Here is a 25,216-nt window from a genome sequence, read left to right as displayed (position 1 = left end):
GGGGGCCTTTGAAACCTTTTTGGAGGATACATGACTTCTCTGGGCATGTGTAGGTAACTTCTCAACTAGAAGCTTATCAGTTTCTTTTACAGGAGCTTATAAACACTTGCTCCCTCTGTGTCTACAACACTGCAAGTTTTCTGGTTCTATATCAGTAAGCCTCCTCTCTCTCTTTTTGTTCTCAGTGGTTATCAGGTATCCAATGTGTGCTAGCTTCCTAAGTCAGTGCCCCAAGTCAGGTGAGACCTATACTAGTACCTTAGGCAGCCTGGTGAAAAGTCAAAATGCTGATGAATATTCCACTTGTTTCCCTCCCTCCTGAGGAAGAAGCCTTAAGTTGTGTATCTCCTCCCAACCGTGCTGCGCTATGCTGGCCGCAGCAAATCACCCACCTCTTTCCTTTGTTCTCAGCAGCCCCAAGGCAGCCAAAGTATGCTGATTTTGTTAGTGCTTCCAGTGGGGCAAAATAGAAACCTCTTCCTGGTTCCTTGAGCAGCCCTCCAAAAAGACAGAACATTGAAAACTGTGTACAGTCTTTGTTTCCCCCCCCACTCCCCCGCCAAAATTGAAGGCTGGGATGTTATTTCCTGGTGCTGAGCTGTGCCAGCTTGGGAGAGGGGCTGATGCAGATAAGGTGAGATTGCCCTTCCTACCCATTTTAATGTAGTTATTCTTGACTTTGTGCTTACCTGGGGTATGCAACGTCTTAACTGAATTCTGGAATTCTCATAAAAATATTTTACTCAATATATCATTGTCAAATTGGTCTTCCTGTAGGGGAACAAGGGCTGGAACTTCCTATTCTGCCATCTTGCTCCTGTGTCACATATTTCGATATGTTGTATTTTCATTTTTATTCAGTTCAAGGTATTTTTTGTTTGTTTGTTTTTACTTCCCTTGAGACTTCCTCTTTGACCAACGGATTATTTAGAGGTATGTTGTTTAATTTCCAATTGTTTCAAAACTTTCTTGTTTCCTTTCTATTATTGAGTTCTAGTTTGATTCCATTATAGTGAGAGAAATACTTTGCTATAGAAACCTTACTTCCCTTTAAGTCTCTTTACTTTCTCCCATCTATAATACAATTTTTAAAAATATTTTTCCCTTGTATTTTTAGAATCACATCAGACAATGTTATGACTTTTGCTTTAACTCTCAAATATAATTTAGAAAACTGTAAAAAGAAGCAAAGTCTGTTGTATTTGGTAATATTTTTTACTGTTTCTATTTTTCTTTCTTCTTTCCTGATATCTAAAGATTCCTTCTTTTATCTTTCCTTTCCAATTCACAAATTTCCTTTAGCCATCCGTTCCTTTAAGTATATCTGCTAACAACAAATTCTTAGTGTTTCTTCACCTGAGACTGTCTTGACTTTCTTCTAAAAGATATTTTCACCGGATATGCAACTTTGGGTTGACAGTTCTTTTATCTCAGCATTTGAAAAACGTGCCATTTCCCTTTGGACTCCATGGTTCCTCTTAATAAATCTACTCTCATTAAAAGTGTTTTTCTTCTGTAAGTGAGGTATTTCTTCTCTTTCACTGCTTTTAAGATATTTTTCTTTTTCTTTAGTTTTCAGGAGTTTGATTATGATGTGTCTTACTGTGGAATTCATTGGATTTATCCGATTGGGTTTGCTCAGCTTCTTGAATCTGTAGGCCTATGTCTTTTGCCAAATTGGGGAGATTTTCATATTAATTAGCTTGATTTAGCCATTCCACATGTGTACACATATCAAAACATTGTGTTGTATACCATAAATATATACAATTTTATTTGTCAATTAACAAAATTAATTGATTTTTAAATATTTGGGAGATTTTCACCTATTTTTTTAATACTTCTTTAGCCCCACACTGTTTCTCCTCTCCTCCTGAAACTCTGATGATATGGATGTTTAATGTATCATTAAAGTCCCATGTGTGCCTGAAGCTCTCTTCACCTTTTTCAGTTTATTTTCTCTCTATTGTTCAATCGCATAATTTCTATTGTTTTGTCATCAGTTTCACTGATTCTTTTTTCATTCTCCTTTTTTCTGTTCACCCTATTCAGTGAGTATTTCATTTTGGTGATTGTGTTTTACAGTTCTAAAACTTCCATTTGCTTCTCCTTTATGTCTTTTATTTCTTTGCTGAGACTTTCTTTTTATAAAAAAATTTGTTTTCAATATGTTTGTAATTGCTTGTTGAAACACTTTTAAGATGACCGATTTAAAATCCTTGTTGAATTAATTCCAATCTGTGTCATATCAATGTTGGTGTCTGTTGAATGCCTTTTCTCATTCAAGTTGAGATGTACCTGGTTCCTTTTATCATGAGTGATTTTCTATTGTATCTTGGGCATTTTATGAGACTCTGGATTTTATTTTAATCTTCTGTTTTAGTAGGCCTACTCTGACACCATTCTGGTGGGGGAATAGGAGCACAGTGTTATTATTCAGGGAAGGGTGTGAGTCAAGGTTCCTCACTACCATCTACCATACCCAGGGTAGGGGTAGGGATGCCATTATTACTAGGCAGGAGTGGAATTTCAGGATCCTCACTAGGCCTCCAGTGACACCACTGACACCTCCCTAGGCCTCCATTGACAGGCCTCCACAACCATCATATGCCAGGGGACTCATTACTGCCTGACAAGGATGAAAGTCCCAGATCTCCATTCAGTTGTTTCTGAAACCACCTCAGGGAGAAGGGGATGTGTGACTATTTAAAACCAGTTGAAGGTAGAAATCTAGGCTCTCTACTTGCTGAGGGAAGTGGAGGGAGGAGTGTAGTTTTTTTTGCTGTGGTGTTTGCCTTGGGTAGAGAAGTTATTATCTAAAAGTTTTCTGTCTTTCTAGGCTACCCCTTTTCTGTTCCTTTGGCTAGAGATAGCCAGTTTTTTGAGGCTTTTTTTTTTTTTTTTTTTTGCACCCATTGGCATTGCTGGGTTGCTGGCTTCTCCATCACCAGGTCCAGGATACATTATTCAAAAACAAATCTAGGGAACTCACTGCCATGTTGTTACTTGGGTCTTGAGATTCCTAGCCACCAGGAATAGAAGAAGCCGCCTGCCTCCTTCTATTTACCTGTCAGAGATGTATGAGTTATGTACATATTTATTTATTTATTTATAATGTCCAGTGTTTTTAGATATAGAGGGAGAAATAGGGGAAAGTACATCTATTCTATCTTTTCTTGGAATCAGAATATAAAAGTGATAACTTAATGAAAATATGGATATTGTGTTAGTTATAGCCTTTCTCCCAGTAATGGGAAATATCACCACGATCACTACCTTCACTGGTATACTTCTTTATTTTTAGCTTTTTTAAAATTGTGGTGAAAAATATAAACCATAAATTTTACCCTCTTGATCGTTTTTAAGTGTACAGTTTAGTAGTGTTAAGTATATTCACATAGTTGTGAAACAGATCTCTAGCACTTTTTTTATCTTGGAAATCTGAAACTCTATACCCATTAAACTACAACTTTCCATTTCCTCTTGCTTCCAGTCCCTGGCAACCACCCTTCTAATTTATCTTTCTGTGACTTTGACTACTTTAGACACCTCATATAAGTGAATCACACAGTATTAGTCTTTTTTGTGACTGAGATATACATTTTTTCTTTATCCATTCATCTATCAATGGACATTCGGGTCACTTCTACTTCTTGGCTATTCAGAATAGTGCTGCTATGAGCATGGGTGTGCAAATATCTCCTTGAGACCTTGCTTTCAGTACTTTTGGATACATATCCAGAAGTGGGATTGCTGGATCACATGGTAGTTCTATTTTTAATTTCTTTAGGAACCTCCAGACTGTTTTCCATAGCACTTGTACCATTTTACAAGCTCACCAATGGTGCACAGGGGTTCTAACTTCTCCATATCCTTGTCAGCCCTTATTATTTTCTATAGCCATCCTAATGGGTGTGAGGTGAAATCTGATTATGGTTTTGATTTGCATTTCTCTGAAAGTTGATGTTGAGCATCTTTTTATATGCTTTTTGGCCATTTGCATATCATCTTTAGGTAACTATTCAATTCTTTACCCAAGTTTAATCAGATTATTTGATTTTTTGTTGTTCTTTATATATTCTAGATATTAACACCTTATCAGATATATGATTTGCACATATTTTCTCCCATTCTGGAAGTTGCCTTTTCACTCTGTTGGTTGCATCCTTTGATGCACAAAAGATCTTAAGTGTGATGTAGTCCCATTTGTCCATTTTTGTTCTTGTTGCCTGTGCTTTCAATGTCATATCTAAGAAATCATCACCAAGTCCAATGTCTTGAAGCTTTTCTCATATGTGTTCTTGTAGGCATTTTACAGTTTTAGCTCTTATGTTTAGGTCTTTAATCTATATTGGGTTAATTTTTGTATATGGTATATGCTAAGGGTCCAACTTCATACTTTTGTATGTGGATATACATTGTCCCCAAAATCATTTGTTAAAGAGCTTGTTCTTTACCCATTGAATGGTCTTTGCACCCTGTTGAAGATCATTTGAATATGACAGGATTTATGTGTGAGCTTTCTATTCTATTTCATTGAGCTATGTGTCTACCTTTATGCCAGTACCATAGTTTTTTGATTACTGTAACTTTATGATTCTTTTGAAATTGGGAAGTTTGAGTCCTCTAACAATGTTCTTCTTTTTCAAAATTGTTTTAGCATTTCAGGATCTCTTGAGATGTCATATGAGTTTTAGGATGAATTTTCCTTTTCTTAAACTTTGGTTTTATCTATTAATTGACACACAGAATAATTGTACATATTTATGGGATACATGGTGATGTTTTTATAAATATGTGTAGTGATCTGAGACCAGGTATGGTGGCTCAGAGCTGTAATCCCAGCACTTTGGGAGGCCGAGGCAGGGGCAGATCACAGGAGTTTGAGACTAGTCTGGGCAACATAAGGAAACCCTGTCTCTACAAACAAACAAAAAAAAATTAGCTAGGCGTGGTGTTGGGTGTCTGTAGTCCCAGCTACTTGGGAAGCTGAGGCAAGAGGACCCCTTAAACCCAGAAAGTGGAGGTTGCAGTGAGCCGAGATTGTGCCTCTGTACTCCAGCCTGGGTGACACAATGAGACCCTGTCTGAAGAAAAAAAAAAATGTATAGTGATCAGATCAGGGTAATTAGCATATCCATCATCTGAAATATTTATCTTTTTTTGTGTTGGGAACATTTAATATCCTCCTTCTAGCTATTTGAAACTATGTTATTGTTAACTATAGTCATCCTCCAATGGTATAGAACACTAGAACTTATTTCTCCTATTTAGCTGTAATTTTGTATCCTTTAACACAGCTCTCCCTCTCCCTTACCACTACACTCCTTAGCCTCTAGTATTCTCTGTTCTACTTTTGACTTCTATGAGATTAACTTTTTTCAACTTTCACATATGAGTGAGAACATGTGGTATTTAACTTTCTGTTTCTGGATTATTTAGGATGCATTTTTTTCTATTTCTGCAAAAGTGTTAGGATTTTGATAGGGATTGTGTTGAATGTGCATATTGCTTCAAGTAGTATAGAAATCATAACAATATTAAGTCTTCCAATCCTTCTGTCTCTGTGTTTATTTTTGTCTTCTTTAATTTCTTTCAGGAATATTTTGTAGTTTCTCATTGGTATAGTTGAGTTTTTTGAGACAGGATCTTGCTCTGTCACCCAGGCTGGAGTTCAGTGGTGCCATCACGGCTCACTGCAGCCTTACCCTTCCAGGCTCAAGTGATCCTCCCACTTCAGCCTCCCAAGTAGCTTGGATCACAGGCACGTGCCACCACACCCAGCTAATTTTTAAATATTTTGTAGAGACAGGGCCTCCCTATGTTGCCCAAACTGGTCTCAAACTCCTAGGCTCAAGCACTCCCACCTCAGCTTCCCAAAGTGTTGTGATTACAGGTGTGAGCCATCATGCCTGGCTCTCATTGCTATCCTTCTATATATTAAATTAAAGTCAACTATAAAGTAAAGATTCTTTGCTATACCTTGCTTTTCCAATAATTTCAGGTTACAGAACTATGATTGGGGTACTTTTCATTGGTCCTACAAATTATTTGCTGCTTGGCAAAATTGCTGCCCATGCCAGAGGCTCTGCTTATTCAGACATTAAGCCTTGGCTGGATCCTTTACACTGCAATAGAATGGGACCAGAGTCTGCTTCCCATCTTTTTCTTTATTCATTATCATGAAATTTTCCTAAAGACTAGTCGCCTTCAGTGACTCTTAACCTGAGGCCCTGGCAGTACTGCATAAGGGTTGCAATCAATAAAGGCAGCACCAGGCTTTGGATGAAGAAACTCAAACCCGATTCTGGGCCCTGCTTGCTCCATGAAACCTTCTCTGACTATGCTTACCCATGTTCATCACCCTTTTCTGGCCTCCTATAATACTTGCCTCTGCTGTGCAAGCCAACACTCATCGTGTCTCACCAAGTAGAGTAAAACCTCAGTTACTCGACTTTTCCTGGGAAAAGGACTTTAAAAAAATTTTTATTTCTTTTAGAGTTGCATTTTCACTGAGTATGTTCTATTAATTTTTTTAAACATTCTTAAACAATTATTAAAAAAAAATAGAGACATGGTCTTGCTTTGTTGCCCAGGCTGGTCTCAAACTCCTGGCCTCAAGCAATCCTCACACCTTGGCCTCCTAAAGTGCTGGGATTACAGTCATGAGCCACCATGCCTGGCCCTATTCATTTTTAAATAATTTTTTATTTTTAATTTCTTGTTGGCACGTACTAGGGATATCTATTTATGAGGTACATGAGATATTTTGATATAGGCATACAATGTTTAATAATCACCTCATGGAGAATAGGGTATCCATCCCTTCAAGCATTTATCCTCTGTGTTACAAACAATCCAATTATAATTTATTTTAAAATGTATAATTGAATTATTATTAACTATAGTCCCCCTGTTGTGCTATCAAATAGTAGATCTTATTCATTCTAATTTTTGTGTACCCATTAACCATCCCCACCTCCCCACAAGGACATTTTTAATAACCAGTTTTTCTCAAATGGCTCATGATTTCATCAATTTAAGCACTGTGAGCTTTTAACATTTTAACCATCCTGAATGGTATTTTCTAAAACACAGTCTACTTCCCTGACTTCTTAAACAGTATATAGAATATAAATGTGTTTTGAGTAAGGATCATTATTATGACTATTAGTTGTTGTATTATCCTATAATACACTGATATTCCGAGGCCTATTGAAATGTTTTTTGATGTCTTCCCCTGTACCAAATGGTCCCCGAACATTTAGTCTGTGTGTGTATGTGTTTGTGTGTGTGTGTGTGAGAAACCACACTAGGTTTTTATGATTTTTTTAAAATCTCTTTTCTTGTCTTTTAGCCCTTCTTCCTTCTGTCAACCTACTTTTGTAAAATTGACTCCCCATCTCCTAGCTCAGTAGGCTTGTAGCCAATCAAGGCTTCTTGATTGGACTTGATGCCTGAAGGGAATGCTTTTCAAGGGTCCTGAGAATTTCAGTATTTACCTTCTCTAGTCCATTTTTTTTTCTTTATCTACAATCATGTTCTAGTTTGGAGAGCTAATTTGTGGGACTAAGAACTAAATCTATAGAAACAGAAACTACTGCAGACTTTAAAACCACATCACCCTACTTTTTCCTTCTTTCAAGCTCACCGCACACTGCAGGACTCTCCAATTGGAGGTTTCTTGCTGGGGATGCTAGAAAGAATAGTTTGTGACAGGAAGCATTTTAGGCAACTCTGGCATACATCATTTCTCATCAGAGAAACAGGCTTCAAAAGGTGACACAAGAAAAGACTCTATTGAGGGGCACTGGCAAGGAGTATTTGGCTCACTGACGAGTTCAGAGTGAGGAGTATTTTAAAATTTTGTTATGGGGCTCATGATGGATGGTGGAGGGTAGAAAGGGGAGAGCAGTTTTCAGGGGCAGCTATTGTGAAATTCAGAATTGGGAGTTGGGGACTATGGCACTATGTAGGTGTATTAGTCTGTTTTCATGCTGCTGATAAAGATATACCCGAGACTGTGAAGAAAAACAGGTTTAATTGGACTTACAGTTCCACATGGCTGGGGAGGTCTCAGAATCATGGCAGGAGGCAAAAGGCACTTCTTACATGGCAGTGGCAAGAGAAAATGAGGAAGAAGCAAAAGCAGAAACCCCTGATAAACCCATCAGCTCTCATGAGACTTATTCACTATCACAAGAATAGCACGGGAAAGACCGGCCCCCATGATTCTGTTACCTCCCCCTGGGTCCCTACCACAACACGTGGGAATTCTGGGAGATACAATTCATGTTGAGATTTAGGTGGGGACACAGCCAAACCATATCAGTATACCACATGGGTGTTGCAGATGCAGTTCAAAGATTAGGGAACTAAATCTAGAACTTTAGCTAGAGATGCATCTAAAAGTCATAATTGTGAAAAGCAAGGAAGGATGTTATTAATTGTACTTCTCTTTATATGTCTATTTTTAGTATTTATTATAATGGCATTGTTTTGACTTCCCAGAGATGTTAGAATTTGAGTATACTTGCTGATTCTGACTCTTTGGTGAAAGCTAGATATGTGAAACTTGAATACAAGCTTTGAAATTAAAGTACATTTTTTTATTGGCTACACCCAGGCACAAGCTCTTATTAAACGCTTAGTTTGGGGCATATTAACATTTCTTGAAAGTTTACAAAGCATTTTCATATGCATTTTCTCATTTGATCCTCACTATAGCCCTGTGGAGAAGGTATTATCTCTATTTTATTGCTGAGGGAAAGAAATCCTGAAGAGCTTAAGAGTCTGGCCCAAAGTGACTTTGCAGTAAAAGGCAGAGCAGAAATAGAACTCAGCTCTCCTAATTCATAGGCCAGAATTCTGGTATTCTATGGCATTCTAGTCTACTATGCCCTCTTTCAATAAGATTTGGGGAACAAACTTGTTATAAAATAAACTTAGGCACATTAAAATTTTAAAGAGTTTATTTGAGCAGACAGTGATTTATAAATTGGGTAGCACCAAACCACAAGTGGTTTGACTCCACAGCAGGGATGTAAAGGGAAAACTTACAAGATTCTTGCAGAAACGAGACAAAGAAACTATTTGATTGGTTAAAGTGGAAAGTCTCTAGTTAGAGGTTAGTTGGTTTTTAATTGGTAAAGTCTCCTGTTAGAGGTTAGTTGTTGATTTCTAATTGGTTAAAATTAAGTGTCATTTTGCTATTTATAGTGACTTGGGTATTGGTTGGCTGAAGTTGGAACCAAAGGCACTGGAGCCATCTCTGCCTAATGACCTCCCAATTAATTTTTTTAACAGACTTAATGTATTTATGTGATGAAGATCATCTAATGCTATAGTAGAAAAGAACAATTAATGAATTTGTAATTTTGTAGTCAAAGCAAGTCTGTAAATATAGGTGGCATTCTGCAATGCTATAAATGGAAAAATCTAATAAATTAGCCTTATAGATAATATCTGAGGCCCCTAACTGCTTACGTTTAGATTTGATGTGTATGTGTGCATGTGTGCGTGTATGCCTGTGTGTGTGTGTGTGTGTGTGTGTGTACTGAGGGGTGGGATAAATTCAGAACTACGTCTCTGCTTTTGATAAAGAAAGAAGAGATTGTGGTTAGTATAATTTTGACAGTCTATACCAGAAATAAATCTAGTATAAAGACTTACCATTTTCTTTTTTATTTAATTAAGGTATTCTTACAAGCAGTAAAATGCACAAATTTTAAGTGCATAGTTCAATGATATTTTATGTGTGTGTAAACGCCACACTGATCAAAGTTATAGACATTTCTGGTCCCTCAGAAGGTTCTCGCTTGCCTCCTCCCAGGTAATACCACCTCCCAAATGTAACACCTGTTCTGACCACTGTCATCATAGATTCGTTTTGCCTAGTTTCAAACTTTATATAAATTGAGTCATACTGTGTCTACTATTTTGCATCTGGCTTCTTTTGTTTAACATGACGTCTGTGAGATTCAGTTCCTTTTCATTGCTATGTAGCATTCCAAAGTATGGTACACTGTAAATTTTTTAATTCATTTCCCTGTTGATGGACATTTGGGTTGTTTTCTAGGTTTTTAAAATCATGAATACAAATTGCTATGGACATCTTTGATCATATCTCTTGGTGGACATAAGCACTCATTTTTATTGAATATAAATCTAGGAGTAGACTCACTAGGGTAGGTACGATAAAAAAAGTTTTAACTTAGAAAAGTCTTAATAAAGGAATTGATGGCTAATCATCTTATAAGAAAACCCCACTTTATGAAGAGCCACTGTTGGAGATTAAAAATGGGTTTGCATTTTGTTAAGCAGGACATATTCCCTGTCTGTCAGACATTAGAGACTATTTTTGCTTCATGCAGTGGGCTGGGTCTTTCACACTTATGAGTAGATATTTATTTTCCTGGTGTCTGCTACATACGGTGCACATCAGGGATGAGGAGCCATTTAATTGCAAGCTGTATCTTTTTTGGATGGGGTCAAATTGTCTTTTCTTGGGCAATGTGGCTCAAATGATCATAAAATAACATTGGAAAATCAAGTTCACGTTACAGAAATGTGCCTTAGGATTAACTTAGAATCCATCTTTTGTTTTGAAAGTGAAGGTACGTGTGTAATTTTATGTAATCCAAAAACTTAACTCTGGCAGTATGATTTTACATTACTTCTAAGGTAAAGAATTTTTAAACATCATATGTCTGCTGGCAACATTTGCTAATGAAGTGCGATGTTGAAAGGGTATGGGGAAAATTCCTGTGGTATGGAAAGAGGGTGAGGTGGTTGTAAACTGAGGAGAAAACTGGGAAAGTGCTCCAAAGAGTACTCTTTCTGGAAAAGACTCTGTACTTCTCCCCCGATGTTGTAACACTTCACATGCTGTGAGACAGAGAACCTCCATCCTCCTCAACAAAGAGAACCACTTCCGGTCTTTGTTTTTTTAACAGAATTTAATTTGATGATGAATGTTCAAAGAGCTAGGATTTGCTGTCTAGGTGACTACTTGGCGCACCACTTCTATTCTGAAAATTGCAGGATACCCAGACTGGATTTTGGGTGTATCCGAAACCCGTTAGGAGCCCCATGAAGCCTGGCTTAAGTCCAGAATTCTGACCAAGGCTGCCAAGGCCAGCATCTCCTGGCTCCACCTTCCTCTCCAGCTTCAACCCTTGCCAGTCCCCATACAGCATCACTAATTCCACAGTCTCTTAGCCTTCTGCATTTGGTACAAACTTTCTCTGTCTGGAATATCCTTTCCCTGATCAAATTGCTTAACTCTCACTCATTTTCTAAGGTCAAGTGCTGCCATCAGCTTTCTTTCCACAGCCTCCTTTATGCCTCAGATTGGCTTAGATGACCCTCTTCTATTCTTCCTTAGCCTCCTATACAGATACTCATCACATACTGCATCAAAATTAACTCTTCCTTCTCTTTCTTCCCATTAGACTCAGAATTACTAAGATATGTTGCTACTGCTAAGGCCTAGCACAGTGCTGGTTACATGGTAGGTACTCAGTAAAGGATTGTTAAATTGACATTTGGATGGACATATAAACCAGCTTTTAGGCTTTTTTTTTCTGTACCCATCCATTCAACAAATGTTAAACTTAGGAGAGGACTTATTGCAAGGCACTATGACCAGAGCTGTAGGGGATAGAGAGATGAACACTAGATGGACTGAGACTTTAAGGAGTTCATTTCAATAGCAGAGAGATAACATGTCCACAAATAACAATAATCTAAAGTAGAAAGTGCTCAGTGTCATAAAGGAGGTATAAATAAAGGACTATGGATGTTTAGAAGAAAGAGCAACTACTCCTTGTTGGGAAAACTGAAGAAGAATGATTCATCAAGAAAGGAGCATTTGAGGTGGAATTTAAGGGCAAGTAGAACATGAATGAGCAAAGATAGAATCTCCTCTGTATCATGTATTTTAGTTTGACTGAAAAGAGTAGATATTATGAAGCAGTAATGAGTAGTGGGAAACAACTGGGAATTTTTGAAGTGGGCCTTATTAGAGAGGGCTTTAAGTGCCATGTTTATGAATTTATATTTGATTCCTGTCAGGTGGAACAGTCTTGGAAGCCCATGGAAGATTTTTAGCATTTTATTGTCAACAGCAGAGAGATCCCATAACATTAGTCTGGAAATGGCATATCTTAGTAAATCATTATTAACTAATTAATTGCTAAGCAGATAGTTTTGCTAAGTAGTATGGAAAAACCCTAAGGCCTTTAGCTCTTTTACATTTTTGCACCTGTCTTTTCTCACTGGAAATCTAGATGAGGCAACAGATTATATGATCAATTAGTTCTGAAAAATGGAAATAGAAATTGACAGGGGAAAGAAACACTACCAAGACAGAAGTGCCTCATAACAATGCATAGACATATAAAGTGTTGTTTGCTTAGGAACCGTGTCCAAAACATTGCTTTCAGCTGTCTGGAAAAATCCGGACACAGTATGTGAATTATATTGTTAATATTTATTCCTCTGGGAGTAGTTTAGATCACTTTCAGTTAAACATAACTATAATGTTCTAACCTCAGACTGTCTGCTCTTATTGTCCCCTATAAACAGTGGGTATTGCATTGACAGTTTGTTTTATAGTGTGTTATATAACCAGAGCATCTGGTTTCTTGCCACCTTAGGCCAGGCCTTCAACACTTTATGCCTGGATTGTTGCAACAACTTTCTCATTGGTCTCCTTAATCTCCTGTGCTTGGAATCCAGCTTTTTTTTTTTTTTTTTTTTTTTTTCATAACAGCAATGTATAGTGGGAAGACTACTGGATGGAGAATAATATTAACTGGGTTTGAATCTTGATTATACTGCTCACTAGCTGTATGATCTTGGGCAAGTCATATCACCTCTCTGAGACTCAGTTCCCTAACTCTAAAATGGAGGTAATGGTCCCTGCCCTGTCCCTCTCAAGGGGCTGTCACCAGAATCATGTGAAAGTGCTCTGAAAACTGTCAATACCTTTACCAAGAGTTGGACTCCACTGGCTGGCTTTATACCTTCCAGAATTTAGTCCCATGCCACCTCTTTCATCTCATTTCTCAATATCCCCCAGAACCTACCCCACTCTCCAATGCATGTAAATGTATGGTGCTCTTATCTGGAATATTCTCCCCTCTTGTCTCTGCTCATCCAAATTGAAGGAATAATTTAAAAACCAGTCCAGAAACTACTAGAAGATTCTTAAAATCTTCCCTGATGACTCCAGTGCTCCTCAGTTTCCTCCTTTTGTGCATTTTGACAGCACTTAGTTATTATTGACACTTGCCTGTATATTACCCTTTATTATTAACTCTTTTACATCAGGTTCCTATCTTTAATTTGATTATGTTATTATGATGCCTTCGTTGGTTCATTTAATATCCAGTGAATGTTTATAAGGATGCTTCCTTTGTATTCCTCATAGAACCAAGTTTGAAACTTAATAAATAATTGTTGGTTCATTTATTTAGAAGTTCACATACAGACTCTCTTAAGAGAGACAAGTGAACACATCTTCTCTTCCTAGGGCTCGGGGTACTCCTCCTAACACCCCATCCTGCCTCCACATACTACAGAACCATAAAAAACTCCTTATAATAAAACTGTCCAGTAAATTTTTCTGAGATTCTGAAACTGTTCTATATCTGTGCTATCCAATATGGTAACCACCAACCACACATGGCTATTGAGTGCTTGAAATGTGGCTAGTGTGACTGAGGAACTGCATTTTTGTCTTTAATTTTAATTAAACAACTGCATGTGACTAGTGGCTACTGTATTGGACAGTGTAGGTCTGGACTGGTGGCTTTTTTTTTTTTTTAATCATAACAACACAATGAGAAATACATTTTACATTGCAACGTAGTTTTTATACACACAAGTTTCATGAAACAATACTTCTTATCTACAATACACTGATCTTTTCTATTCTATTCAATTTCATTTTTTAAAAATGCTGATTGCAACCCCCTATATAGATTTTACCACCCACTGATAAATTAGGATGTGCTGTTTGAAAAACACACTGCTCATTTTATAGATGGAGAATCTAAGGTCCAGAGAAGTGCAGTAGATTTTCTAAGGTCATATATTAAGTGGCAGGGTAGGACTAGAACACAAATTTTGGGTTTCCTGGAATAGAGCTATTTCTAAGAGGGATGTAGGCATTTCCTCCTTTTCCCTTTCGTTTTCCTCCTTCTCCTCACCATGCTGGATATTAAAGAAAAATAAGTCGACACACTATTAAATATTTTCATGGTGTCTTAGCCATGAGCTCAGTATTTGAGTATTGCTGCTTTTTAGTTTGGTTATTGTCCAAAATCAAAGATACAGTACCATGGAAGCTTTCTTTTAACCCACTGCATGGCTTGGCAGTGGCACTAATGTGAAACTGTCCTCGGGAATTCAATCATGCTTTCCTCCAATTTCCCGGTAACAACTGACTAGCAGGTTGATTCTAAAGAACAAAACCTGTTGAAGAATCAAGGTGATTCTCACCTCAGTTTGTGAAAAAGGTGCCTCAAGTCTTGAATTATATTGCCAATCAAATTTTTTTTCCATCAATACATCCAGTGTGCTACCCTTTCTGTATGACTTATCAACAAAAATGATAGCCTTTACAAAGGCGGCATCCTCTCAGCAGCACCTTGTTATCACAGAGGCATTTAGACTCTCTTTTCAAAGCTAGTCTTTTTATCCTTCCGGAAATGGCATCTATCAAAAAAGAGCAGAACTATCTTAGCAAAGGCAAAAAGAGGCAGCAATTTGGAGGTGCGGTGGCCTATGTGTTAGGTACATTCCTTACCAGTTTGTGTATGGAATCTCATTTCCCCATAGACATTTCCAAATGCATTTCAGTCAGCAGACAGCAGGCAGCAATTTATCCCTAAGTGAAAGCAACAAGAAAAATACACTTAAAAAGGGAATAAGCTTTTCAAAAGCACCACTTTAAAGGAAACACAGAAATAGCCCAATTTTGCATTACATTTGTCAGTGGGATTACCATTATGTCAGTAGGATGAATTAACTGAAATCTCTAAGAAATGTCATATTTTGTGGGGCCAAATTATCTATGGCCTGATTAGTTTTTCTAGCTGAAAACCAGAGTCTTATCACTTAACAATTGTCCCTTGCTAACCAGACTGGTTACTTTGCTAACTTGCCCTGAAATTTATCAGGTGTAGCCTCCTCTGCTCCACCACCTCTAACACCAGTCAGTTAAATAGAATTCCATAAAGTCCTCTCTAGCTGAATGATAACTCTTTGGTTAAGATTCTCTAATGTAAGTTTGAAAATCACACTGTTGTCTTAGGAAGTCAAAGTTTATACCAGTTTGTAGAGAAATCATTCATGTCTTTTGCATTATTTGACAACCTAGCATTGCTAGGATGTGACTTGCTGAGTAAATTCAAGAAAACTTGCTGTTTTGATTGTGAAAATCCACTTGAAATGCTAAGAATTTTTGCCCAATCTTCTGTTTTCTAAGTTCTTGGCTGTCAGAAAAGCAGGTCACAGGTTGGAAGACAAATGAACATGGGTCAGAGCCTGTGCACAGGTGAGCAGAGGCTGGGGACTAACAGGGGAGTAAGTGAACCCAGGAGGAAGGGGATGAAAGCGTGTTGCAGGCTGGGCCAGAGCCTTGGTCTTCTGGCTGTCTTCCTGCTGTCCCAGGCCCTGCTAATTAACTTGCCATCTACCATGCCTGTCTTCAAAAACCCTGTGCAGGCTTACTTTCCCTTCACTGTTTTTTAACCCCTTTCTTCAAATCCACTGAGTCCAACAGATTCTGGTTAGACCAAGCTTATTATCTCCCTACCCACCCCCATGGTTTTCTGCCACCATTTCATCACCAACACTTGAAAACTGCAAGTTATTTTTGACTCTCTTTCTCTCACTCTCCCCTGCCCCACCCTACACTCAGTTGCTTGCCAAGTCCTTTTGGTGTTCCCTCAATTAGAAATTTCCTCCCTTCCCCCTTACCACTTATATCTTATTTCCATTAAGGCTCAGCTCTGATGCTGCAACCTTTTCTAGGTTGTAGAAAGCCTATTCACCCCCAGTTGGAATTAATTACTGTATTTATTTCCTTTTCTTTCCCTGTCTTCCACATCACTTTCCTTTCACTTATTGCACTTCTGTTAGTTGTTTCCAGACCTAGCCTCTCCACTAGATTAAAAAGCTTTTGGAGGGTGGAGACTGTATCTCACTGATGTTTTACCCTTTATACTTAACACATAGTAGGTACTCTGTAAAGTTTATGGAATGAAATATGAATGAATACTCAGCTGTTACCATACCTATCCCCCGTGGATGTTGTCTCAAGTTTTTCAAGATGTGATTTGACATATGCATTGCTGAGAAGGTTGTTTTAGCACCAGCAGTGTCCTGGCATGCTGTTAGAATTGAAAGACCTACAAGGAGGTTATCCTATATCTCACACCCCTCCTGGCCCTGAGATTCTATGGCCTTTTAATTTCACTTTAGAGAGTTTGTGGTGCTTCCTTCTTTGGCACAAGCTCCACAGAATCTAGGATGAATTGACTGAAATTCATGTCATGAGGTATAAGTGTTTTTGTTAAACCCTGTCAGAAAATTTGTTTTTCAAAGTGATTTTCTCATTTACTTGCAGTTTTCCAAAATAACCCTTAGAAATGTAGTCAATTGCCAGAAACCATATTATTAAAGTAAGACATTAGCAAAAATGGCAGAGTAAGAACCTCTGAAAATTCTCTCCATAATAGCAATGAAAAAACTGGCAGAAATAGAATCAACTTTTTCAGAACTCTAGAAATGAACTAAAGGCTTGTGGCAATCCAGGGAACATTTATTCAAGAAAAATGGCTGCATGTTGATAAGACCAGTGAGCTTTGTGGCATTAGTATTTTCATTCACCGAATTCCCATCCCTTTCTCCTTGGCTCTGCAGTAGCCTTCAAAATCAATAGCCTTCATGCACAGGGAAAACCATCAGCCTGGCAGCCATCAGAGGAGACAGAATAGAGTTGAGACTCCTTTAGAGCCTCATTTCTAGAGAATTGTCATTATTTGATCCGTCTGGAGTTCTGCCAGAAGGCCCCCACTTGTAAGACTGTATTTATTTGGCCTGACACAGAGCTACAGAAAGCCTTTTCCCCAGGACCTTTCTTTTGGAAAATGATTAGAGGCAATCAATTAACTTCTCAGCTGCCTGAAACAATGGATAATATTTCCAGCTAACCACAAAGCTTTGAAGAAAAAGCTGGGGAATGAGATTCCTTGGGGCTTTGGAAAGCTTGGGCATATTCCTGGGAATCTACGAGATTCCATGCATGCATAGGGCTGTGCACATGCTCAGGAAAGCCCTCAGTAGGTCCTAAGCTCTCACTCTGGCTGATCTTGAGTTCGGCATAAGCAGAAAGTGAAGACAAAGGCAGAAGACACCGTGTGGCTGAGTGTTGAAGACAGGCCCCAACATGTACACAGAGTCCCTTGGCCAAAACTGGGAGGCTTTTTGGTTCCAGGAATTTAAGGAAATCTTTGTCTAATTATGAGCTGGCCACTAAACTAGCCCAGCAGAGACTTCAGTACAATAATTATTATTAAAGTACAGTGGAACAGGGTGAAGCCTGTTGTCCCTGAGACCTTGTAGAAACTAATTCTTGATCCACCAAGTTATAGATTTGTAGCTCTGCTTGTATAGTCCCTATCTCTTTAAACAGACTGAAAAGGTAGGGAACTCATATCAGCCTGAATTGGTGGGTTCCTGGTCTCACTGACTTCAAGAATGAAGCCATGGACCCTCGCGGTGAGTGTTACAGTTCTTAAAGATGGTGTGTCTGGAGTTTGTTCCTTCTGATGTTTGGACGTGTTCGGAGTTTCTTCCTCCTGGTGGGTTCGTGGTCTCGCTGGCCTCAGGAGTGAAGCTGCAGACCTTCGCGATGAGTGTTACAGCTCTTAAGGTGGCACTTAAGAACAACTCTTAAGGAGTTGTTCATTTCTCCTGGTGGGTTTGTAGTCTCGCTGGCCTTAGGAGTGAAGCTGCAGACCTTCGTGGTGAGTGTTACAGCTCATAAAGGTGACGTGGACCCAAAGAGTGAACAGGAGCAAGATTTATTGCAAAGAGCAAAAGAACAAAGCTTCCACAATGTGGAAGGGGGCCAAGCAGGTTGCTGCTGCTGGCTCGGGCAGCCTGCTTTTATTCCCTTATCTGGCCCCACCCACATCCTGCTGATTAGTCCATTTTACAGAGAGCTGATTGGTCTGTTTTGACAGGGTGCTGATTGGTGCATTCACAATCCCTGAGCTACACACAGAGCACTGACTGATGCATTCACCGTCCTCCAGCCAGACACGAAAGTTCTCCAAGTCCTCACCAGATTAACTAGACATAGAGAACCCACCAGTGCCTCTACAAACCTTGAGCCAGACACAGAGCACCACTTGGTGAGTTCACAAACCCCGAGCTAGACACAGAGCGCCGATCAGTGCATCTACAATCACCCAGTCAGACACAAAGGCTCTCCAAGTCCCCACCAGACCCAGGAGTCCAGCTGGCTTCACCCAGTGGACTCTGCACCAGGGCCGCAGGCAGAGCTGCTCGCCAGTCCCACGCTGTGCGCCCACACTCCTCAGCCCCTGGGTGGTTGATGGGACCCAGCGCTGTGGAGCAGGGGGCGGTGCTCATTGGGGAGGCTTGGGCTGCACAGGAGCCCACGGGGGGAGACTCTGGCATGGCGGGAGACTCTGGCATGGCGGGCTGCGGGTCCCGAGCCCTGCCCCATGGGGAGGCAGCTGAGGCCCCGCGAGAACTGAAGCACAGCGGCAGTGGGCCGGCACTGCTGGGGGATTCGGTGCACCACCCCCCCCCCGCCCGCCGTAGCCTCTGGCCAGGGCGCCAAGCCCCTCACTGCACAGGGTCGGCAATGCCAGCCAGCCGCTCTGAGTGTGGGGCCCACCGAGCCCATGCCCACCCGGAACTCGCGCTGGCCCGGGAGCACCTTGCGCAGCCTTGGTTACTGCCCGGGCCTCTCCCCTCATGCCTCCCGGCAAGCAGAGAGAGCCATCTCTGGCCTCAGCCAGCCCAGAGAGGTGCTGCCACAGTGCAGCAGTGGGCCGAAGGGCTCCTCAAGCGCAGTCAGAGTGGGTGCTGAGGCTGAGAAGGCCCCGAGAGTGAGTGAGGGCCGCCAGCATGCCCTCACCTCTCAATCCCCCTTCTAAACAGGATACCCCAACTGCTGTTGGGAATTTGGCCGATGACTGCTCTAGCTACCTCCTGCTGGATAGGGGTGATAAAGGGGCCCTGTGGTTGTAGTGTCCTCCAGAGGGGAGCTCTATAGACCAGTGAGAGTGCCAGCAGGTCGGTTGAGGGGTCCTCGGTAGAAGTTGTTAGTTAAGCTCATTTGGGGTTCCATTTGTAAGACCATCTGTAGCTTGATGGCCTTGATTCTGGAGAAAACAAATATGACAAGAAGGTTAAACATACAGGGCCCAAAGGTGAGTAACAGCAAGATGGCTGCCACGGGACCTAGAAAGGGGAGAAGCCATGTTGCCCAACTCCAGAGGTTGGTGTAAGAATTTGAAAGGCGTTGTCTGATTTCAGAAGCCTTTTCCTGCAAATGCCGGGAGGCATCTCATACTATCCCTGACTGGTTAGTGTAAAAACAACACTCTTCCCCTAAGAAAGTGCAGAGTCCTCCTTTCTCAGCAGTCAGGAGGTCTAGGCCTAGGCAGTTTTGGAGAGTCACTGCTGCTAAAGAGTCTATTTGGGATTGTAAAGTAAGGATAGATTTGGTTATTTCTTGCAAACTGTCTGAGAAATCCTTTGAGAGTGCGTGGTAGGATAATCAAGTAGATAAACCGGCTATTCCGGTTCCTGTAGCAGTAGCCATTCCTAACCCTATAAATAGGGGTATTACTTGTGTGACTGCACTGACAGACCTGAGCTTTGAGGGGTACTGATAAGGTCTGATTTCCTGGGGCAATATTAATGTTGGGACTTAAAAAGACTAAGGTGCAGGTGCCTGTCCAGTTAGTGGGGAGGCAGATATAGGCCAACATTCCACATAAGAAGAATATACCTTGGCTGGGTAGACAGAAATTTACCCTGGCTTTTAAAGGAATAGGACACACTGTTTTTTCTTTACTGCTTCCATCTCTCTTTCTTTCTCTTTGACTTCTTTGTCTCTCTCTCTTTGACTCCCTCTTTGTCTCTGTTTCTTCCTCTCTCTCTCTCTGACTTTCTGTCTCTTTCTCTCTTTCCTTTCTGCTGGTGTTTCCCTGTCTCTGCCAGCCACTTATGCTACTGTTCTCCCCTATCCTTCCTCTTTTTGTTGGCTTTGGCAGTGTAAGACTGCCACCTCCTTGGGTTTTTGCACTGTGTGCAATGACTCCATAATTTCCTTGTGGTATTTAATGGGGGTTTCCCCAGAGGTTAGGAACTCCCTTTCTTTCCATATTGCAGCATGGACATGTAGGATTAGATAAGTGTACTTGCTATCTGTATACACATTTATTCTTTTTCCCTTTCCCAGTTCTAAGACTCGGGTAAGTGCTACTAGTTCTGCTAACTGGGCGCTGGTCCCTGGGGGAAGAGGCTTACTTTCAAGTATGGTTACATCACTAACTGTGGCATAACTTGCCCTTTGTATCCCCTTCTCCACAAATGAACTTCCATCAGTATATAGGTTAAGGTCAGGATTAGCTAAGGGGATTTCTAAGAGATCATCTCAGGCGGCATAAGTCTGGACTATAATTTGTTGGCAGTCATGCTCGATTGGTTCCCCATCCTCTGGGAGAAAAGTGGCAGGGTTGATGGCCACACACAAAAGTATTTGAAGCACCGGTCCCTCAAGGAGTAGCACCTGGTATCTAAGTAGGCGGTTGTCTGACAGCCATAAACTTCCTTTGGCACCTAATATGCCATTTATATCATGAGTAGTCCAGACAGTGAGATCCTTTCCTTGTATTATCTTGATAGCCTCTGACACTAAGACGGCCACTGCCTCAACTATCCATCAACAGTGAGGCCAGCCTTTTGCTACTACATCAATTTCCTTACTTAGGTATGCCACTGGTTGTGGGGTTGTCCCATCAGTCTGAGTAAGGACTCCAAGAGCTATCCCTGCTCTCTCTGTGACGTATAAAGAGAAGTTTTGTCCTGTGGGAAGGCTTAAAGCTGGAGCCTGCTTTAAAGTTTTGAAGGCTGTTTCTGCCTCTAGTTCCCATTCTACTGGATGAGTATTTGCCCTCGTGGGTTTTCCTTGATTAGAGTATAGAGGGGCCTGGCTATCTCACTGTATCTGGGGATCCATAGTCGGCAAAAGCAGGGGATTCCAGGGAACCCCTGCAACTGTCTTAATGTCTTAGGGTGAGGATAAGCCGTATAGGCTGTATTCTTTCCTTGCTGAGGGCCCTGGTCCCTCTGGCTAAGATTAGTCCTAGGTATTTGACCTGCTGTAGGCAAAGCTGGACCTTCGACCTGGACACCTTGTACCCTTAATTAGCTAGAAAGTTCAAGAGATCTAGGGTAGCCTGCTGGCACAAGGCTTCCGAACTGGCAGCCAAAAGGAAGTCATCCACATACTGAAGGACCAGAGTGCCTGGACTTGAGAAGTGGCCTAGATCTTGGGCCAGTGCCTGACCAAACAGGTGAGGGCTATCCCTAAACCGTTGGGGCAAGACTGTCCACATAAGTTGGGACGTGTGGTCTGCGGGATCCTCAAAGGCAAAGAGAAACTGGGAGTCAGAGTGCAGAGGAATACAGAATAAGGCATCCTTGAGGTCCGGAACTGTGAACCATTCTGCTTCCTCTGGTATTTGAGAGAGCAGGACATAGGGGTTGGGTACAACTGGATATAGAGGAATTACTGCCTCATTTATGAGTCTAAGATCTTGCACTAGTCTCCACTGACCGTTCGGTTTTTGTACCCCTAGAATTGGGGTGTTGCAGGGACTGCTGCATTTCCTTACTCAGCCTTGAGCTTTTAAATGTTTAACAATGTCCTGTAATCCTTTATGAGCTTCAGGTCTTAAGGGATACTGCCTTTGATAAGGAAAAGTGGTAGGATCTTTTAGCCTGATTTGGACTGGGTGGGCATTTTTTGCCCTTCCAAATTGTCCTTCCAATGCCCCGACTTCAGGGTTGATTCCCTCCTCAAGTAGGGGACAACAAATGGGTAACTTGTTCCCTATATTCATGTAGATAATAGCTCCAGGTTTGGCTAATGTATCCCTCCCTAATAAGGGTGTGGGACTTTCAGGCATAACAAGAAAGGCATGTGAAAAGAGCAAAGTCTCCCAATTACAACTGAGGAGGTGGGAGAAATACCTGGTTACAGGCTGTCCCAGGATTCCTTGGATGGTAACAGACCTTGAGGAAGTCGTCCAGGACAGGAGATTAACACTGAGAAGCTTGCACCAGTGTCCAGGAGGAAGTCTATTTCCTGGCCCTCAATGTTTAAACGTACCCGGGGTTCTGTGAGGGTGATGACGTGAGCTGGCGCTTTCCCTGGGCACCCTCAGTCCTGTTGTTGGATCATCTGGTTGGGGGCTTCTGACCCAGAGAACCTTCGTCCTCTGGGGCAGTGCACCTTCCAGTGATTGCCTCAGCATAGTGGACACGGACGAAGGGGCAGCTTATTTCTCATTGGACAGCCTTTTTTTAAAGTGTCCTAATAAACCACACTGATAACAAGCCCTACTGGGTGATTGGCCTGCTCCATTTTCTGTCCTCTCTGAACCACCAAGGTCTGTCTGTCTGAGAGCCATGACTAAGGCTGTGGCCTTTCTCTGACCTCGCTTTTCCTTTTGGGCCTGTTCCTCTTGGTCCCTATTATAGAACACCGAGGTTGCCAGGTTCAATAATGCCTCCAAATTTTGTTCAGGACCCAGGGCTTGCTTTTGGAGCTTTCTCCTGATATCTGCAGCTGATTGGGTAATAAACTTATCTTTTAGAATCAATTGACCCTCAAATGATTCGGGTGACAGGGAGTATACTTTTTTTAAGGCCTCCCGTAGCTGCTCGAGGAAGACAGAAAGATTTTCTTCCTTTCCATGAGTTATGGTGGACATCATTGAATAACTCATGGGCTTTTTTCTAATTCTCCTTAGTCTTTCTAGAACACAGGTCAACAGATGTTTACGACTCCAGTCCCCATGATCTGAGTCAAGGTCCCAATGGGGATCCATACTGGGGATGTCTTGCTGACTGGTAGCGAATTTGTCCCTTTCTTCGGCTGTCATTCTGTCATTTACTTGACTAAGATACCAGGTATCTCCAAAGTCTCAGGCTGCAGCTAAAGGTGCATTATTTTCATTAAAGGCCAGGGTTTGATATAACAGTAGCATGACAGCTCTCCAAGTGAGGTCGAAGGTTTGCCCTAGATCCTGTGGGACATCTTTGTACCTATCAGGATCATCTGAAAACTTCCCCAGGTCTGCCCTGATCTGCTTTAAATCAGAGAGGGAGAAGGGGACAGGTACCCGGGTTGGGCCAAATTCCCCTCCCCCTACAGCTTGAAGGGGACATAACTGATAGCCGGCGGGAGGGGGGGGGATGTTTGTGGTCCTTTGGCGATTTCTTTGCTTATTTCCTTCTGGGCAGGGGAGATTAGGGGAGGATTATCATTAATAGGAAGGGGAGCTATAGGGAGGCTAGGATATGGGGGTAAGCTGAGAGGTCCTCCTGTGGGATGTAAATTGTAAGCTTTGCATAGTTGTGTATTCTCCCTCAATGAAAAGAAAGCTTGGACATAAGGTATTTCACTCCATTTGCCTTCCCTCTTACAGAAAAGGTCAAGTTGCAGTATATTATTGTAATTTGTACTTCCCTCAGGTGGCCATTTTTCCCTATCAGAGAGAAAATATTGGGGCCAAGCCATAGTGCAGAAAAAAAATGAGTTGCCTCTTTTTCAGGGTTTGCAGGTCAAAGTGGTCCCAATGACTTAGGATACATTTCAAGGGTGAGCCTGTTGATGCCTGAGTATTTCCCATCTGAAAGACAAAACTGCCCACAGTTTTGGTTTGTTTTGTTTCTCCCCCGCCCAAGAACCCACAATGGTCCCTGGACCCTGCTGATTGGAATAGTTGTGCTCACTGACGCAGCAGCAGAAGCAACCCCTGCCTAAGAACCTGCAATGGTCCCTGGACCCTGCTGATCAGAATAGTTGCGCTCACCAACGCAGCAGCAGAAACACTAGTTTTCCTCCCAGACCACATGGGGAACCGAGGAAGGTCGGATTTAGTGGCCCTTACTGATGCATTCTTGAAAACCTGCACCCTTGCCTGTCCTGCTAGACCACAAGGAGGACCAAGAAGAATCAGATTTAGTGGCCCTTACTGACGCATTCTCGAAAATCTGTTAGAGTCCTAAGCATTCTCCTGTTAGTACTGGGACTTTACCCATGTCCTATAAAGATGTTATGCCCCAAAAATGAAGTGGAGGGCCATACCCCGAGGGAGGGAAGGGATCTCCAGGGTTGGAATAGTGACACCTTTTGTCCTCACTTATATGAATAGGAAGGATACAATTTCTGAGGCTCCCCATATCCTAGCTTCACGAATAGATTTTGTTAGGCCAGCTTGTCTGAGGAAGGATCCTAAAATTCCAGATAGTCCCCCCTACGATGGGGCTTTGGGCAAAAATTATGTCTTTCTGATTGGTGAGCCAGGGTGCCTAAAGAAGGTAACAGAGTCTTGGAGTTTATACTAGAAGTCATTCTTATAGGAGAAACTAGAAAAGCACCAGAGACAGGGAGCGATTTTTAGAAGCAGGACTAACCTCAGAGAAGAGAGGCGAGAGGAAGTTTGTCTGGCAGGCATTAAGACCCAGGGGGCAAGGGTCAGGATAGATAGGATAGATGGGCAAGTCTCGCTTGGGTGACACGCCTTTGGGAGTTCTGCTCATGGCTGCAGGGTCAACCAACTTGTTGTCGGGACCCCGGAGCTACATGGCTTTCCTCTCTGTCGACCCTCGGCTCAGCCCAGAGGTACAGGAAAAGCAGAAGCTGGTTCTAGGCAAACCAACGCTCCCAACTCCGAAGAGTCGGGGGTTGTTAGAGAGCCCTTTCCCAGAAAGCCTGACACCCGTGTCTTTCCCTTGGCAGCCATGCTAGTTATTTTTAACTGGCCGACAGGTGCCCGGTGTTTAGCCCCCGAATTCTAAGGAAAAACAGGACAGAACAGCAAGTGAAAGGAGTCCGATGGTACTCACTGCTTGGCAATAGGTGATA

The 25,216-nt window shown here is 41.5% G+C and overlaps 1 protein-coding gene across 2 annotated transcripts in view; it reads left to right on the top strand.

Moving 5' to 3' along the window:
• ATG4A (autophagy related 4A cysteine peptidase) overlaps window positions 1-25,216 on the top strand; it is a 73,517-nt gene that overhangs the window by 14,154 nt on the left and 34,147 nt on the right. The window contains exon 2 of one of the 2 annotated variants that reach the window (XM_017954083.3): window positions 18,261-18,431. The exons of the other annotated variant lie outside the window; for it this stretch is intronic. The gene's annotated coding sequence lies outside the window, so the exon portion shown is untranslated. The remainder of the gene's footprint in view (window positions 1-18,260; window positions 18,432-25,216) is intronic. 2 annotated transcript variants of the gene reach the window in all.

Source organism: Papio anubis, chromosome X, assembly GCF_008728515.1.
Source record: "Papio anubis isolate 15944 chromosome X, Panubis1.0, whole genome shotgun sequence".
Taxonomy (NCBI): domain Eukaryota; kingdom Metazoa; phylum Chordata; class Mammalia; order Primates; family Cercopithecidae; genus Papio; species Papio anubis.
Note: the sequence above shows the minus strand (reverse complement) of the source record. Positions and strands in the feature narration are given on the sequence as shown.